Genomic DNA, 15,542 nt, shown 5'->3' on the forward strand with positions numbered 1-15,542 from the left:
ATTTTAAAAAGTAACATACGACATTATAAAAACACACAAAGAGAGTGATACCAATGTTAGTCGCACACCTAATCATATTCATACACCAGTTTGTCATACGGGGTTAAAATAAGTAGCAAGGTGAAGTGGAGTCCAGGTTTAATAACTAATACTTGAGACACTATTTAAATAGAAATAGTAAAAAGACTGCATTCTGCCGAACAGGCCGGCAAAAATCATGAACTGCTAAATTAAACAAATTGCCATGGTGGTGTTCGTATTGATTCATATTCAGGCTGACAGCTACAGTTCTAAAGATGAATTTCACCTCGTGTAACACAGTGGAAGCTTTTACAGGGACCACACTGGAGCTAAAAAACAGATGAGCTGAATGCAAATGCACCGCTCCCCAGTCCTGATTATGTTATCCATTACCGTTACTCATTAGCCAAAAAGTGTGAAATTAGTAATGTAGCAAAAACTGGTGGAGCGGTGACTACAAAATTTGGTGACGTGCTCGAAAAATATCTTAGTTTGGCTGGCTGCCTCTCTCTGCTATATGTAAAAACCTGGTGCCTCATTTATGAAAAGTGATGCATCGCTGCGAGAAAACAGCGATGCGTCACTTTTCATTGCGCCCTCCTTGTGACCCCAATGATGCGTCATATTTATAATATGAAGCATCATTGCGCAACGACTTACAGATACATCAGAATTTCTGACGTATCTGTAAGCGCAAAAGTGACGCATTGCTGGAGTGTGTCACAAAAGTGACGCAACTCCAGCAATGCGTCCTTTCACATGGGGCAAGCCCCATGTGAAAGGGCCTGCTTCAGTCTTACGCCTGCTGTGAGGTAGGCGCAAGATTTTGACGCAATGGCGTCCTATAAGTGACGCAGTGAAATCTCATAGTTTTCACTGCGTCACTTCTACGACCTTTCTTGCGTCAATACACCCCCTTTGCATACATTATACCTGGCGCAGGTATAATGTGGCGTAGGGGTTTACAAAGTGACGCATCTACCTAGATGCGTCACTTTGTAAATATGGCGCAACAAGGCGCATTTTTTACGCCACTGGTGCATCTCAAAAAGTGATGCACCGGCGGCGTAAAAGTGACGCAAAGCCTCATAAATGAGGCCCCTGGTTCAGCGTGGTCCGCTCTTATACTTGGGGGTTTCATTGTACTGCGGGGATTACAGAGGCTTTAAAAAAAGTATTTTGAAAAGTACAAAACCGCGTGAAATAATTTTTAAAAGAGAAAGTTATTTAAAAGAAGGCAAAACCACCAAGTATACAGGGGCAGATGCAACAATGAGTGTATCAAAAGAATTTTCCGCTATACAATAACTAGCAGACACCTACAACTGGTGTATATGCCAATATATAATTACTGATTATACAGAATCACATGATGGCCATAAGCTGGTGAGCATAAATGCATTTATAACTGTTCCTTATTAAGCTGAACTCTGAGATAACACTTTATACTTAAAATTGTAGGGCACAGAATGATGGGTTTTATGTGTTTGTTAGAATGTTTTATGACACGCTCTGTGTCTCCTTTTGGTAAATTAAAAGTTCTTTACGTAACATTTTTAAAAAAATGCAACTAGATTGTTTAAAGGAACGGCTGGAGTAGAGACGTGAGGGTGGGTAACCATGTTCTAGATTCTCTGATTGCAAACCCCTGTTCTGTGTTGGGTTTAGTTAAAGGTGAATCGAGAGCATGGCACTGGCTGGGGTGTAGTGAGATGTCAATTTCTGGAGGTGTACAGGAGCTCCGCACTAGTACGTTTTATGGGAGGTACGCAACACCTTATCTTGTATCCTGGCATCGACGGGGAACCAATGGAGTGCTTTTAGTATGCGTTGAGGACACAGTCTAGCTGCCTGTTTCTGAGGTTTTTGTAGCCTGCAATGAATTGTTTGGATAGATGAACAGCGGCGGCTGGCATGGATCAGAGGTATAGGGGTAGGAGTGGGAGGAAGCGTGGGGAGCGGATATAAATAAATAAAATAAAAACTTCCCTTTTCACCGCTTCCTCTCCTTCTTAGTCCTCCCTCGCTCGGCCACAGGAAGCACACCTATACCCCAGTCAGCCAATCACAATGCTGCCTTAGCAGCGTTTTGATGGGTCTGAGTGCTGTGTTTTGGCGCTCAGACGCTGACTGGCATGTTCGCCACATAGGCTGCGATGCAGTCTGCATCATGGAAAGCACGCAAAGTGCGCAAGACTGTTTTGGGCAGTCCGACTCCGAGAGGGCCGGCCAAGCAGTCCCTGCGTACCTAGGAGGGTGCTGTCTACCACTCCTCCCTTGCCTCCACTCCCTCACGCAAACATGCGTACAGGGCTCTGGTCAGCACAATACTGGTGATGGTGTGCAGACCGGAGAGAGTTTACTGTAGAAAGAAAAGCTGAATATGTTAGGCATGCATTACAAAATATTCCAAGGTTCTTTACATTAGGAGAGGTGGAAACTGGGTTCCAAGGCTTGAGGTCCAGTCAATTAGAGATTAGCACCTCTCTGCTTAGTCGGCACCATTTGTGTACTGAAAGCTCGCCTTCATCCAGTAGAACATGTACTCACAGCAAGAGGAGCTGTTAGTTGGACTCTATCAACCATTTCCCAAATAGAAGAGGATTTGGGTGAAGTCAATGTATATTTGGTGGTTGACAAGGTACTGCTCAAGAAACTGAACTAGCGGGGAATATAGCATCGTACATCACATGCTATGACATATTCATTTACAACGCAGTCGTTACAAGGTCTGCATTGTTAGAACGCGATACCTTTACAACGCAAGTCATTAGATAGACTTGCTGTAGGGGGCACGCTTGATTTAGGAATAGTATAATTTACTATTCCAACTTCAGCCTGCGCAACAGTAGGGAAGGTGTTAGAACATTAAATTATACTATTCTTAGGTTAGAGCGCCCCCTACAGCAAGTCGATCTAATGACTTGCGTTGTAAAAGCATCGCGTTCTGGTCTGGTAGTGAGTCTGAGGGGGACAACCGGCCACCTGCACATGTGCATCATGCACGCGGGGAGAATCCTGCTGAAGGACACAGGTGCCGTAACTACATCACAATGAACTACTTCTACTGCACCCATACCCCTCACACAACACTGCACTCATGCATGTCACATGAAATAATGACATGAGGAAGTTTTGTGTTCAAAATAAAATTATTTTTTATGTTCTACAAGCTGTAGATGTGATTTGATTCATCAAAAAAATTACAACTGCATTGCATCATACAGGCACCTATGTCCAGGGCTGGTGTGCGTGGTTTCATCACCATGGCACTGCCGTAAATGTTTACTCAGTCACTGGCGCCTCCTGCCAGATGCACCCTGTCGCCTTGCCGATTCCAGGTAAGGAGTGTCCAGCCTGGATGCAGCACTGGGCCTGGTACTGCGGCGCCTTTCTGGTTGCACCTGCACAGACAGGCTGCTCAGGCTCGATGTGCCCTCACTGGCATCATCACCCCACCCCCTTGCATGGTCATGGCCGCACACCCGTTGATTTTCAACTGCGGTGGTAACCTGCTCCAAGGCCCTTGCTACATCTTGGCAGCATTGCACCATTTGTAGCTGCATGGCCAGCGACCTGCGCGAAAGTTGTGATGTTGCATTCCCTATGATGTGGTTTGACCGGGTATATGCAGACAGCCTGGTCAGCAGCTGGAGGTGGCGTCGGCGGGTGATGTCCTGCTGCGACACCATCAGTTGGTTATTTTGCTTCACTGCAGCCGTCAGCTCCTGCACACTTTCTGTCAGCTGATTAATATTGCGTGCAGTTTTGTATAACTGCAGCTGCATGGCTGCCATGTGCTGTGCCTGCTTGCGGTGCACAGCTAGCATCTGGGACTCTATTCCGAGCCCTAGATTTTGGGCCTGTTACTCCCTGTCTGGTTGTGTATTCATGGTGTGCTGCTGCCTCAACCGGCCGCTTGCCTGGGACCGCAAAGTGGCTGTGCGGCGTGTCTGCCTCCTGGGTGGTGGTGGGGTCTGATCCACTGCCATGCATGATGCCTGGGGTGGTGGAACTGCTCCTGTGTCTGCAGGGCTGGCCCTGCGCATTTGTGAAGGTGCTTGTAATGGTGCAGGTGCGTGTGACGGTCCAGGTGCTGGGGCTGTCTGGCTATCTCCCTCCATCTCATCCGGAGTCTCCGCAAAATGGAGTGCCTCGCTGTCTGTGGTCTCTGCATCTGCGGCACCTGTGATGTGAATGAATGCATGATTAATGATATGATTCCGGAACCTGGGATGTAGCAACATGCATGCAGACTTGCATCCCCTGACTGGCTTTAGGGGTATGTTACACTTGAATGTTCTGGATGTGTGTGGCTATCAGGGCACATTGTCACACTACAGGTCCCACATTGTAATTGGGCGTTTGTGATGGGCATGGACTGCATTACTGGGGTTACCAAATGGCTGGCTATGGAGGCATGGGCATTGTTAGGGTACGGGGACGCCCTTGCATTGTTCTTACCTTGTGATTGGTGTGTGTCTCGGAAGGTGTCCAGCTGAGTGACCCCCACACAGGCTGCAGGGTTGATGGTTTCCTCCACCAAGTCCTCCAGTGGTGTGTTAGCCGCAACTGTGGACTCTCCTCCTCCCGTGGCCGCTCTCTCCCCCAGCCTCTCCGCAATGCGTTCTTTGGCATGACCTCTGAGGTCATACCACCTCTATTTGAGGTCATTGATTGACCGCTGGGTCACTCCTATGGCGTTGACCTTCTCCCTGATGCGCAGCCAGATGCGCCTTTTGTCAGCCTCGGCCACCTTCCTGGAGAGCTTTCTGAAAAGCTTGTCATGGTCTTTGCTGATCCCCTCAATCAAGTACTCCAACTCTTGTTCTGAGAACTTGATTTTCCTCTTCCTGCCAGTTTCACTGCCTCCTGATGCATCCTGGGACATTGTGGTTGCAATGTGTGTCCTGTCTTGGGTCTGCAGGGTGTGTCTCCTGGAGCTCAGTGCTGTGCCTCCTCCTCAATCCAGCTCTGTGTTCCAAATGAGTCATGGAGCTGCCTACTTCCTGGTTGTGATGTCATCATTGTGCTCAAAATGCGACTTCCCGTTTTTGCGATCTCGCAATCTCCGAGATCGCTATTTGCGATTTCGGTAATTGCGAAAATCGTAATTTCGGTGTGGGAAGCAGGCGATTCTGCAAATTAATAGCGATTTAAGGAAAATCGCATACAGCGATTGCGGGCGACTGCGAATCGCATTTTAGTTCTGATTTTGATGATGCATCCCATTCTGCGAATTCTAAATAGCGATTCAGTATTTTTCGCTATTTGGAATTCGCAGAATGGGTGCTTGATGAATCTGGGGGTAAGTCTTTAAGGAATGTTAAGCAGCTTGTTTTACAAGAATGCAACCTTATAATATTGGTTAAATGAAAGGAGAACCACACAGTAGTTATAAAATATGTATTTATTAATATAACACTATCTAGTACGACAGAGTATCTCCTACACGGAGATAATCACAAAGCACACAATACTTAAGCACAGATATGACAGTAAATAGCACTAATAGACAGTGGGCCCCAGGGGGGGAACAAACCATATACTAAGAGAGTGGTATAAGAACGATGACTCGAGTCAAGAGAGTGTCGAGAGGACGTAGAATCACTGGGACTCCAAGGAACTACCCAAGGTGAATAAGTAGAGACCCCACGGAGGGTAGGTGCTGAGTGGGAATTCATACAATTCAATGGGGAAGTTGCAGTTGAAGTTTTAGAGTTTAAGGACCTTCCCAGTGGTCTTCAAATCAACCCCGTGGAAGATAGGAGGTTGGAGAGCCACCCCACTCATAGATACCGAGGTACCCAAGTTACCTATCCCAGGGGAGCCAGGTGCATAGGTCTGAAGTGGCGTTGGAAACCTCAGTTGAACCCAATGGAGGATTTCAAATAAGAGCCGCTGCTGGAAGGAAGAAAAGTGTCCATTGGAATCCAAAGGTGTATTCTTGTTGAAGAGTACCTGAAAGCAGAGGGGACAGTGTCTGAGTCACTCAGGAGTGACCAGGGGCTTGGTAGACGAATGCCCAGCGATGTTGGTGGCTTCAGGCGCATTGATGGAGTTCTTAACTCTGCAGCTATGGGGACCAGGAGATGTCGAGGATGATTATGAGCTGGATACAAGCTGTCCCCCAAAGGAAGTCAAGTCCTGAGGGGTCGGTGTCCGGCAGGAATACCAACAAGCCTTGGCAACAGCAAACCATGCAGAAGGGCATGGATGGATGTGTTTCAGACCAGTAAGGTCCAAGAGGCTCACCATATCAAAGGGAGTCATACCAGGACTGGGGCAACCAGGGGAGCCCAAGAAAAGCAAATTTGACCCTCAAGTGGACTCACAGGCTGGAGGAACAGGAGTCAAGAGAGGACCATGAGCAATTTCACCAAAAAACATTCCACGGAGCACACGGTCCAAGGTGGCCAAAGTTCTAGGTGGGAAATTGTGCCAGAGGTTGGGGCTACTTGGAGCCCAATGAACTTGTTCAGAAAAAGCCAACAAGCATATGTACTTGCAAATGTATGCAGTGCAAAGGTTTTCAGGTATTGCAGCCCCCAGGAGGGATTCTGACCTCAAGCTTGGTGAGATGGCAGCTTGGACCTCGTGAAATGTAGAAACTCACCTCCTGTGTTGCTGAAGCCTTCGAAGTCCGTAGGAGCTCAGGGTCAGCAGACCGGACAGCAGTATTGCGGTGCTTGGGAATTCAGGGGACTGACTCCTTCACTCCAAGGGAGATCTCTTTGGTTGTCCTTGATGTCCCACAGGTCCTGCACTGATCCTGTATGGAGCACGGGCACAGACAATCTGTCAGACTGAGAGGGATAGCAGTTTTAAACCCAAGACATAGCTTTATCTTGATTTGTTTAAGATTTGGCACTTTCCATAGATTGGTCAGCTTTACACATATGGATGACTAGTCAAAATTGCTACCTAGTTGCCCCTGCAGTAATGTAATGTAATGTAAATACCAATTTATAACGCGCGACAATCGCTCCAAGGAGCATCTAGGCGCCCAGAAAGGACCTCCAGATGTTAGGTAGTTCCTATGCTTACTTGACTGAGACCCGAATGTATGTGAATGTATGTGAATGTATGGCCCAGAACACCATGTATGTGGTGCTTTTCTGTAAGTTTTATAACCATCAGAGGAAGCGTTACATCATATCAATTTTGAGAGATGCATATTTTCCGTAATGTCGACCTGCGTTTTTATATTTACAATCTCAGCCTTCTTTGGTGATCTGTTATTGAATGGCAATGCATATTTTATGTGGGTGGTCCTGTACACAAGACCTCTTACATCTCCACAGAAAAGTTTTTAGTGTTATCTCTATGATGTTTTGCTGGGCGACTATGTGGGCTTAATGCACACATGTAATAGGAATTCTGTGTTAATGCAGGTAAACAATATATCAGCTACTTTTAACTCATAAGTGCTGTTCACTAATTCTATTTGCTAATATATTGTGGAACTGATATCAACTGAAAACCTCTTTGTATTTGTCACAAGGTTTAATTATGTATATAATTTGAGATGATTATATGAATTGTACTGTATCCTTTTAATGTTTTTATACTTTTATTGTTTTATGTATTGCTTTTATGGATGGCTGATCGCCTCTGAATAAAGTTATTATTGATTGATAGAGAGTGAGACAAAGTCGGGCCCAAACAAAGTCCAGAGTGTCCAGACGGTCGAATTTCTGTAGCTTCTGGTTCAGAATCTTGTCCACGTCTAATCTAAGGTCCTACAGCCAGGTAAGCCCTTTTTTACCCATGGAAGAGTGTGGGCAAGATTCAGGGGACCCTCCCAGGGGAGAGTCCGGACAGTGGGGAGGTTACTCTCATGCTCTTTGTCCAGTTACGCACCAGAGCGGGAGCTAATGGCTCCCAGGACTGGTTTTAACTAGACTATGCACAGAGACACCAAATGTGCCCCTCATGCTGTCTTTCAGTTGCATGCAAGGGCACCCACCCAGCCCTAATACGCTAAATCCATGCTGGGAAGTGGTCACACCTCCCTGGGACAGCATGCCTATTGTTCTGCCTTCCCCTGCTCAAGCTTCGCGCAGCAGAGGGAGGGCAGAAATGTATCTCTGGTCGGCAGCAACCATTTTGTGCTGCCCGGGACTTAAAGGCTAATACGGGAAACACCAGGGACTCCACGAAGCTTGCTTCTGAGGGGTGGAATCATTCCTCGACACCAATTACCAGTGTCGGGGTATAATTCCAACAGGTTTGACACGAAACACGATAGGGTTTGTTTCAGCCATTTTAGAGTTGGTCATCATGGGGTAGCATAATGCCACTCTATATGTCGGAAATGGCTGCTTCACTGCCAACCTGGTAGAATGGACTCCATAGGCTGCAGGGGTGTTCTGCTCATACAGTGGCACCCTCTCACTTAGAACCAAGCACCCTGCCCTCAGGATGGTAAAGGCCTTCTAGAGGGGTGACTTATAGGTTTTAAGTGCAGTGACCCTTAGATATAGTAAACCTATATCTTAAGTAAGTGGTGCATACACCATCTTACACAGGCTGCAATGGCAGGTCTTTAGGTTTCCATTTTGCATGGCCTCTTATGGGTGGCATAATATATATTTCAGCAAAAGGGAGGCCTCAGGGGTACCTATGCCATGGGTACCATATGCTAGGGACTGACAAGGGAATCCAGTATCCAATCTGGAGTGTACCTAAGCACATAGCATAACAGTTTAAGGAGAAAGCAGATAGACTGGGGTCCTGATTAGCGGGATCCCAGTCAGGCTAGTCAAAAACCATATCACATTAAGCAAAAAGTGGGGGTAACATTAGGAAGCAGATCCTACTTTCCTACACCCATGTTGAGTGGAATCCTTCCAGACTGATGGTCATGGGAGGTAGAAGCTACAGTGGTAAAAAAAAAAAACATTTTTATTCATTCTACTTGCACAGTTATTTATGTACTAACACAGTAACTCACCCCAAAACAAAAATCTTTTTGTTTTTAGGCAAATAACTTTAACTTATTTAATATTATTAAGAGTGAATTTCCCTTTTGTCCATTATGGAGGAAGCTACATAACAGTCACTTGGGCCCTAACGAAAGCAAGGAAAGTACCTAGGTGACCATACCCCCAATTAGGTAGCAAAAGCCAGAACTAAGGTGAACCTAGAACCACCCCTGTTAACTATACTGCTGTGTGACATGATTTGTGGCTTACCTTCCAGTGCTTGGTGCATGAGTGAATGAAATACTCCACATCCCAAACTCACACGTATTAGTCTGATTATTGTTTATGATAATACTGTTTTACGGAAAGGCAATCTTGAATGTATATTAGCACCAGAGAGTGTGTACTCACAAAAACAGAAGGTAGGAATCATGCCACTGAGGAAAATGGGATTAAATTAAAGGGTTGAATGACATTGATACAGATATTTTTTTGATGTTCCAGTTTTAAGAATGTCCGTATTCCACTAAACAAATAAAGTCTGAGACTTAGCGATCTTCTGATGATACATATTGACCCGATTCACAAAGAGCCTCTGCAATCGTGCAGTGACTGAGGCACCTCCGCCATGAGTGCAGTACCTCTGCTACGAGTGCAGTGCCTCTGCTACGAGTGCAGTGCGTCTGCCACGAGTGCGGAGCATCTGCTACGAGTGTGGTGCCTCTGCCATGAGTGTGGAGTCTCCGCCTCAAATGCGGAGGATCTTTGTGAATCAGGCCCCTTGTCCTTAGCTATTCACTTTGTAGACATCAGTGCCTAGCAGATTGAAGAGGCAGAGGGGTGTTATCTGGTGTCTCTGTTTTCCCTTTTCCTCAGGTCTGTGGTTAACAAACATAATTCTACTCTGCGTGTGTGGTTGGCTGTGGATAAGGAGAAGTGCAGAAACAGTAGGCACTCCGATTGGATCCGGGCTGCATGATGAGTGCTTTCTGATACTATGCAATGTCTTGCGACTGTATCTACCTTTTGAAACTCATATTATGAGAAGTTATAGACATGTATGTAATGAATCACCTTGTCAGAGGTCAAAAGAAAATTACAGACACCTTCTTATAAATGCCTGCGCTGTGTCTGCTTGGCCATGGAGGGTGAAGGAGAATCAGCTATGTCTGAATAGGTCAAGGCTCTCAAATGTACACATTGCGTCTGCAGCATTTTCCCATAATCCAGAGAACTGGTGTAAATAACATGGGTGACACCCTAATATCTTATCTTTTGAACCACAAGTTAAAGCAGTAGTATGGGGGACCCTTTGCCTGACCAATCATATGTTTATTATTTTATAGTCACAAATTGACCAATGATATGTTATGTTATGCCATGTTTTGTTAGGTTATATTATGTAAGGTGATGTCATGTCATGTTAGGTTAAGCTATGTTAGGTTATGTTATGTTAGGTTAGGTTATAGGCCATTTATAATGGGCACTATCACCATATATTCCCTATATACATAGGACGAACAGTGCACTCGGAAATAGTGAGGTGTTCAGGAAAAGCTTGGAGAAAAAGTTATGTATTTAAGTCCCATCTTAATTTAAACAATGGTGCCTCAGAGAGAAGGTGCACAGATAAAGATTCCAGAGTTTAGGAGTGCAGAAGGAAAAGATTTGACTGCCCAACCTACTCTTCCATAATCTGGGTATCCTTAGGAGATTACCCTCAGAGGAACAAAGAAATCTCTAGGGCCAGTACTTCAGGATGTGTTTTGATGAACGGGGTGCGTTGCCATTAAGCGCCTTCTCCACTAATCAGAGAACTTTAAAATGAAGCCTCTGTTTGATAGGCAGCCAGTGCAGACTGTGCAAAATAGGTCTGGCCTCCAAAAACTTTGGAGACCCTGCAACAAAATGGGCTGCAATGCTTTAGACCACTTGGCGTTATTGATTATTGAGAGCCAAAGTTCCAGGCAAACAGCACTGGCAAAATCTAGGAGACCAGTTCCGGATTACAAAATAGGTAAAGTAGGCACCAGCCTATGGGCCTTACTCCTTTTAGGGGCCCAGCGATAATGGAACAAAATAATATTGATTTGATCTTGAAAGAAAATTACAATCAAGCTTTCTTAAATATTGTGTCCAAAAGATAGAAAAAAATCAATCACCTCTAACAAACGAAAACTTTACATTGAAGACTATAGAGAAAATACTTAATGTAATGTACCCTGTTAAAACTTAAAGTACATAAACTACAGATATCAGATTGACATAACAGTTTGTCTCTTTAAAGCTCAGCTTTTGGAAGCTGTCAGTTTGTAAAAACAATCTGGTTCATTGGGTATTAGGAGATAATTTGCAAGGATGGGGTGGCTCGAAATTTCGACTGCCTAGGGGCCTTCACAGGGTTTAATCCAGCACTGTAGGAGATAGCCTATTATTGACTTTACTGCCAGAAAAAGGAGAGTCTGGCCCAAGAATTCTCAACCAGTAGCAACAGGCAGAGATGATAGACCTGACTTGAAATGACTATGTGAGCTGGACAACAATTGCCCTGAAGAGGTGACATGCTGGAAACACTTCCAACAAGCATCTAAGCAGAGGTTAGAGCAGCCATTGAGAATCAAGACATCTGTCTTTTAAATTTACGCTTTTTGCTACCCAACCGACTCCAAACAAGTCACGTGTTCTGTCACGTGTTCTGTTGGAACTTGTTATGGGAAGTAGAGGGAGAGTCATTATTTAACTGTAACAAGATCTGGGTGTCATCTGCATAAATGTATTCCCTGGCTCCCATGTCTATCAAGGCTTTAGTGACCTGGAGCATTGCTTGCTGTGGTAATTTCAAGACTATGATGAAGCATGCCACAAGAAGTGGGTGAGGCCTCCTCTTCCAATAAGATTGGTATCTCACAAGGGAATTGCCCATTTCGCAAATAGGGCTACTATCATGGTGCAGACCACAAATGGTCAGCCTCAAAAAGCTATTACATCTGTTTGTGTTGTCTCTGAGTTTTCTGTGGAGGGTGTGTGTTAGCTTACCTCCACTTCTCCCCATGTGATTTGAAGTAATGTCAAGACTGTCAAATTCTGTACCGATGGATGTTCCTCTTCCTACCTACACTTTCAACTTGGTACAGGCTCCCATCTAACTAATTGGAAGGATGACAGTGATGACACATTGGGATTAGCGAAACCGTCAGACTGTGGTGAAACAGAGGATCTTGGGAACTGTGCAAAAGTGTAAGTGTTACATAAAGTCACACTGCACATATACGTGAAACTGGCAAGCCGGATAGGAGTCTGTTGGCTGGAAATCACATTACACTCATTGGTTAAGAACAGGCACCAAGAATGAGGGATGTTGGAGTCTGCAGCATGCAATACGGGTGGTGGTGGGTGTCTGTCTGCACAATCATCTGTTTTATTTATAGTGTATGCGATTGTCCTTTGGTGTGTTTTGGTTTTCTTTTTTGGGAATGATTTGCTGTCCTACACTATTGAGGCTTTCTGCTTGGAGAGTCCGAAATAGACCCACCATGAAACCTATTAAAGGTACAAATCATAATCTTGAATTTTAAGGGCTAAAATGTTAAAATTAAGCACCACATATTTTGGAGGGGTACAATGAGCGACAGTGTCAACGTTGAACACCAATTACATCTAAAATGAATGCACTTCCATGATTATTAGAGTTAATACAGGCACCTTCAGAGGCATTGTCAATCAATCAGCTGAAGGTGGTTTAGCCTCTATGTATTGGTTTTATGTGTTTTATTTGACGCAGGAAGACAGACGACTCTTGAAAAGCATGGCCATGGCAAGAATGGATTAAGAGGTCTCATTCTTCCTGATTTTAGAGAACCTAATACTGCTGCGATTGGTGTATACGTGATTGCTCCAATGTTTTGAGAAGTATTGAGCATACATGGATGAAGTTGTGGTGGAAAAGTCTCTCTCAGGCTTGATTTGGTTAGCCAACGGAGATACACCTAAAACGTTCATGTAAGTGACCTTGTCTGACCATTGATGGAAGGGTGGAACAAATTGACTGGAACAGTTCTGGTCATATCTTTCCCATCATCACTTTCACCAATCTGATTGGGCAAGGCACACACACCTGCTCTGGCCCAGGATACCCTCACAGGTGGAAGTGTGATTTACAAATACGCATAACGCAATATTCCAACTCGCAGTTTACCTTGGCTGTACTACTGGGGAAATTCTAGCAGATGAAGATTGGCGTTATAGGATAAAGTCGGATATGTTCCTTGATAAATGGAGTAAAATCTAAAATACATGCAAACGAGGTTTCAGGCTGAATGAAGGTGAGTTACCCACAGCTGACACAATTGGTAATGGCTCCGACCAATAAGGTGGTGGGTATCAGGGAACTGACGCAATTTGAGAAATGCTTTATAATTTATGTTTCCTAGAATGGCCTGGTCTCCAAACTACACAATACAGATGGTTCAACTCACCCTGTCAATAAGTGGCTGACATGTTCAGATGGGATGGGGCAGCAGTAATGGAAATTGCCCCTGGGTAAACTGAAGAGATATGAATTGATTTACCGAAGATATTGAGGGGTGTCCAGCATAGAGAAATGGTGTATAAAACAATGGCCAACTGGTGCGTGGTCCAGAGAGATCTAAAAAAACATGTCTGCCAATATTAGATGAAAGAGTTGGTGGGAATGTGGAATGGACGCTGACATTCTGCATATTTTTGGTTGTCCCTAAACCGGGGCACTGCTAGCAGGAGATCATGGGGTATATTACACATGTTGTGGGTTCAGTGTCACAGGATCCAGTCATTCTGATTCGGCAGTGATTAAGGGATCTGATGATGGAGGGTGTAGGTAAACACGGTAAGAGGTTGCTGTCCCTTATATTGTGGGCTGCAAAAACAGTAACAGCGTCCGTGTCATTTCTCTGGTGCGCACAAGCATTGTGAACTGAATGACGTAAACTCATTGCTCCGTTTTTTCTATTTTTTTTACCAATGTTGCACAGCATCAAGAACAGGGGCCTTATTTATGAAGGCCTTGCGCCACCGGTGCGTCACTTTTTCCCATGTTAAAAGTGACGCACCGGCGGCGCAAGGCCTTCATAAATAAGGCCCCCAGGTATTTTTCTTCTCCCCCTCCCCCTCCCCAACACTGTACAACGTCACAAAACGCTTTTGGCAAAGTCGATAGGCTCCAAAAGCAAGACTTATTGGCTTTGCCAATACTTGTCATTATAAGGCACTTACGTCAAACACAGTGCGGAGCAAAAATTACAAAAAGCGGCACACAAGAATCAAAAAGAATAACAAATGAGCACAAAAGATGCACACAAAGAAGGATTCTGGAATGTTTTCAAAAAGTGAGAGCCTTTGAGAAATTGCAACAACGAGATGCAAAATATTTTTAACCTGTTAGCTGCCATTTCATCACATATCCGAGCAAGCAACCAAGAAATGCTGGTGAAATGCTGTTTTGGTTTGTCTCATTTACAATACTATTTTCTTGCACAGTAATGGAACCAAATGATTGATTGTTACATTTCAATTTGTACATATGTGTAAGACCAAGAAATAGTGTAAGGTTTTACTTTCCGTATTTAGATCTTAGAAAGGCATCACAATACATGCAATCTAATCTGGTATGAAAAGAAAATCTAACAGAATTATTTAAATCAATAACTTATCTGTATAATCTCTGATTGATTTTTCCTCTCCATGTCAATGTTAATCAAGCAAGGCTGGTTACCACATCAATAAATAGCTTTCAAGTATGCATGTAGACAGAAGCACCAATGAACATGTTTAGAGTTAGTGGAAGAAAATAGCCAATGGGGGATTCCTTTCCACAAATCAATAATGACATGTTTAGACATGGAAACGTATTTACAATAAGATGATCACCTTTTCTTTTACACTCCATCTTCCCCCCTTCTAGCTGCATTTTTCCATTGAGTCATGGAGATGATGGCTTCCAGGCATCCCCCATTGGAGTCAGGGCCGGACTGGGAACAGAAACAGTCCCTGGCACACTGCTCAGGGGCCCCCTCCTGGGGTGAGGGGGAGTGCAGCCGAGCAGATTGAGAGGGGCGGTTTAGGACGATTTTGTTACAGGGGGCGGATGTTGCTGACCCCGGTAACAAAAACGGCCCTCCAGGGGCCCAAAACCGACCCCCACCCTAGGGGCCCACCGGGGAAACGCCCAGTGCCCGCTATGGCTAGTCCTGCCCTGATTGGAGTTAGCCCTAATGTTAAACCACCCACCTTAGAATGTGGTGTCCTCACCATACATTTCTCCATGTGGACCTGTATCATAAAACTTGTCCAGTCTCTGGACCAAATTCAAGTGTTTCATTTGTAGCTCTTGGTGAGTCGCCTTACAGGCCAAACTCTGGTTTTTTGTAACACCATCCCACTTTGATAAAGGCCCGAATGTTCTGAATGGTTCAGATAACTTTTTCATTACATCTCCTACTTGCCTTGCAGTCATAATTACAAATAGTAACCTAGTGCATAACATCTAATGTCTCTTCCTCCTGTGTGTCCTGTTCACCTAGGACAATTGGTCAAGTGGTGCCCTGACATCATAAAGCT

The sequence above is a fragment of the Lissotriton vulgaris genome, chromosome 12, assembly GCF_964263255.1.
Source record: "Lissotriton vulgaris chromosome 12, aLisVul1.2, whole genome shotgun sequence".
Lineage (NCBI taxonomy): Eukaryota > Metazoa > Chordata > Amphibia > Caudata > Salamandridae > Lissotriton > Lissotriton vulgaris.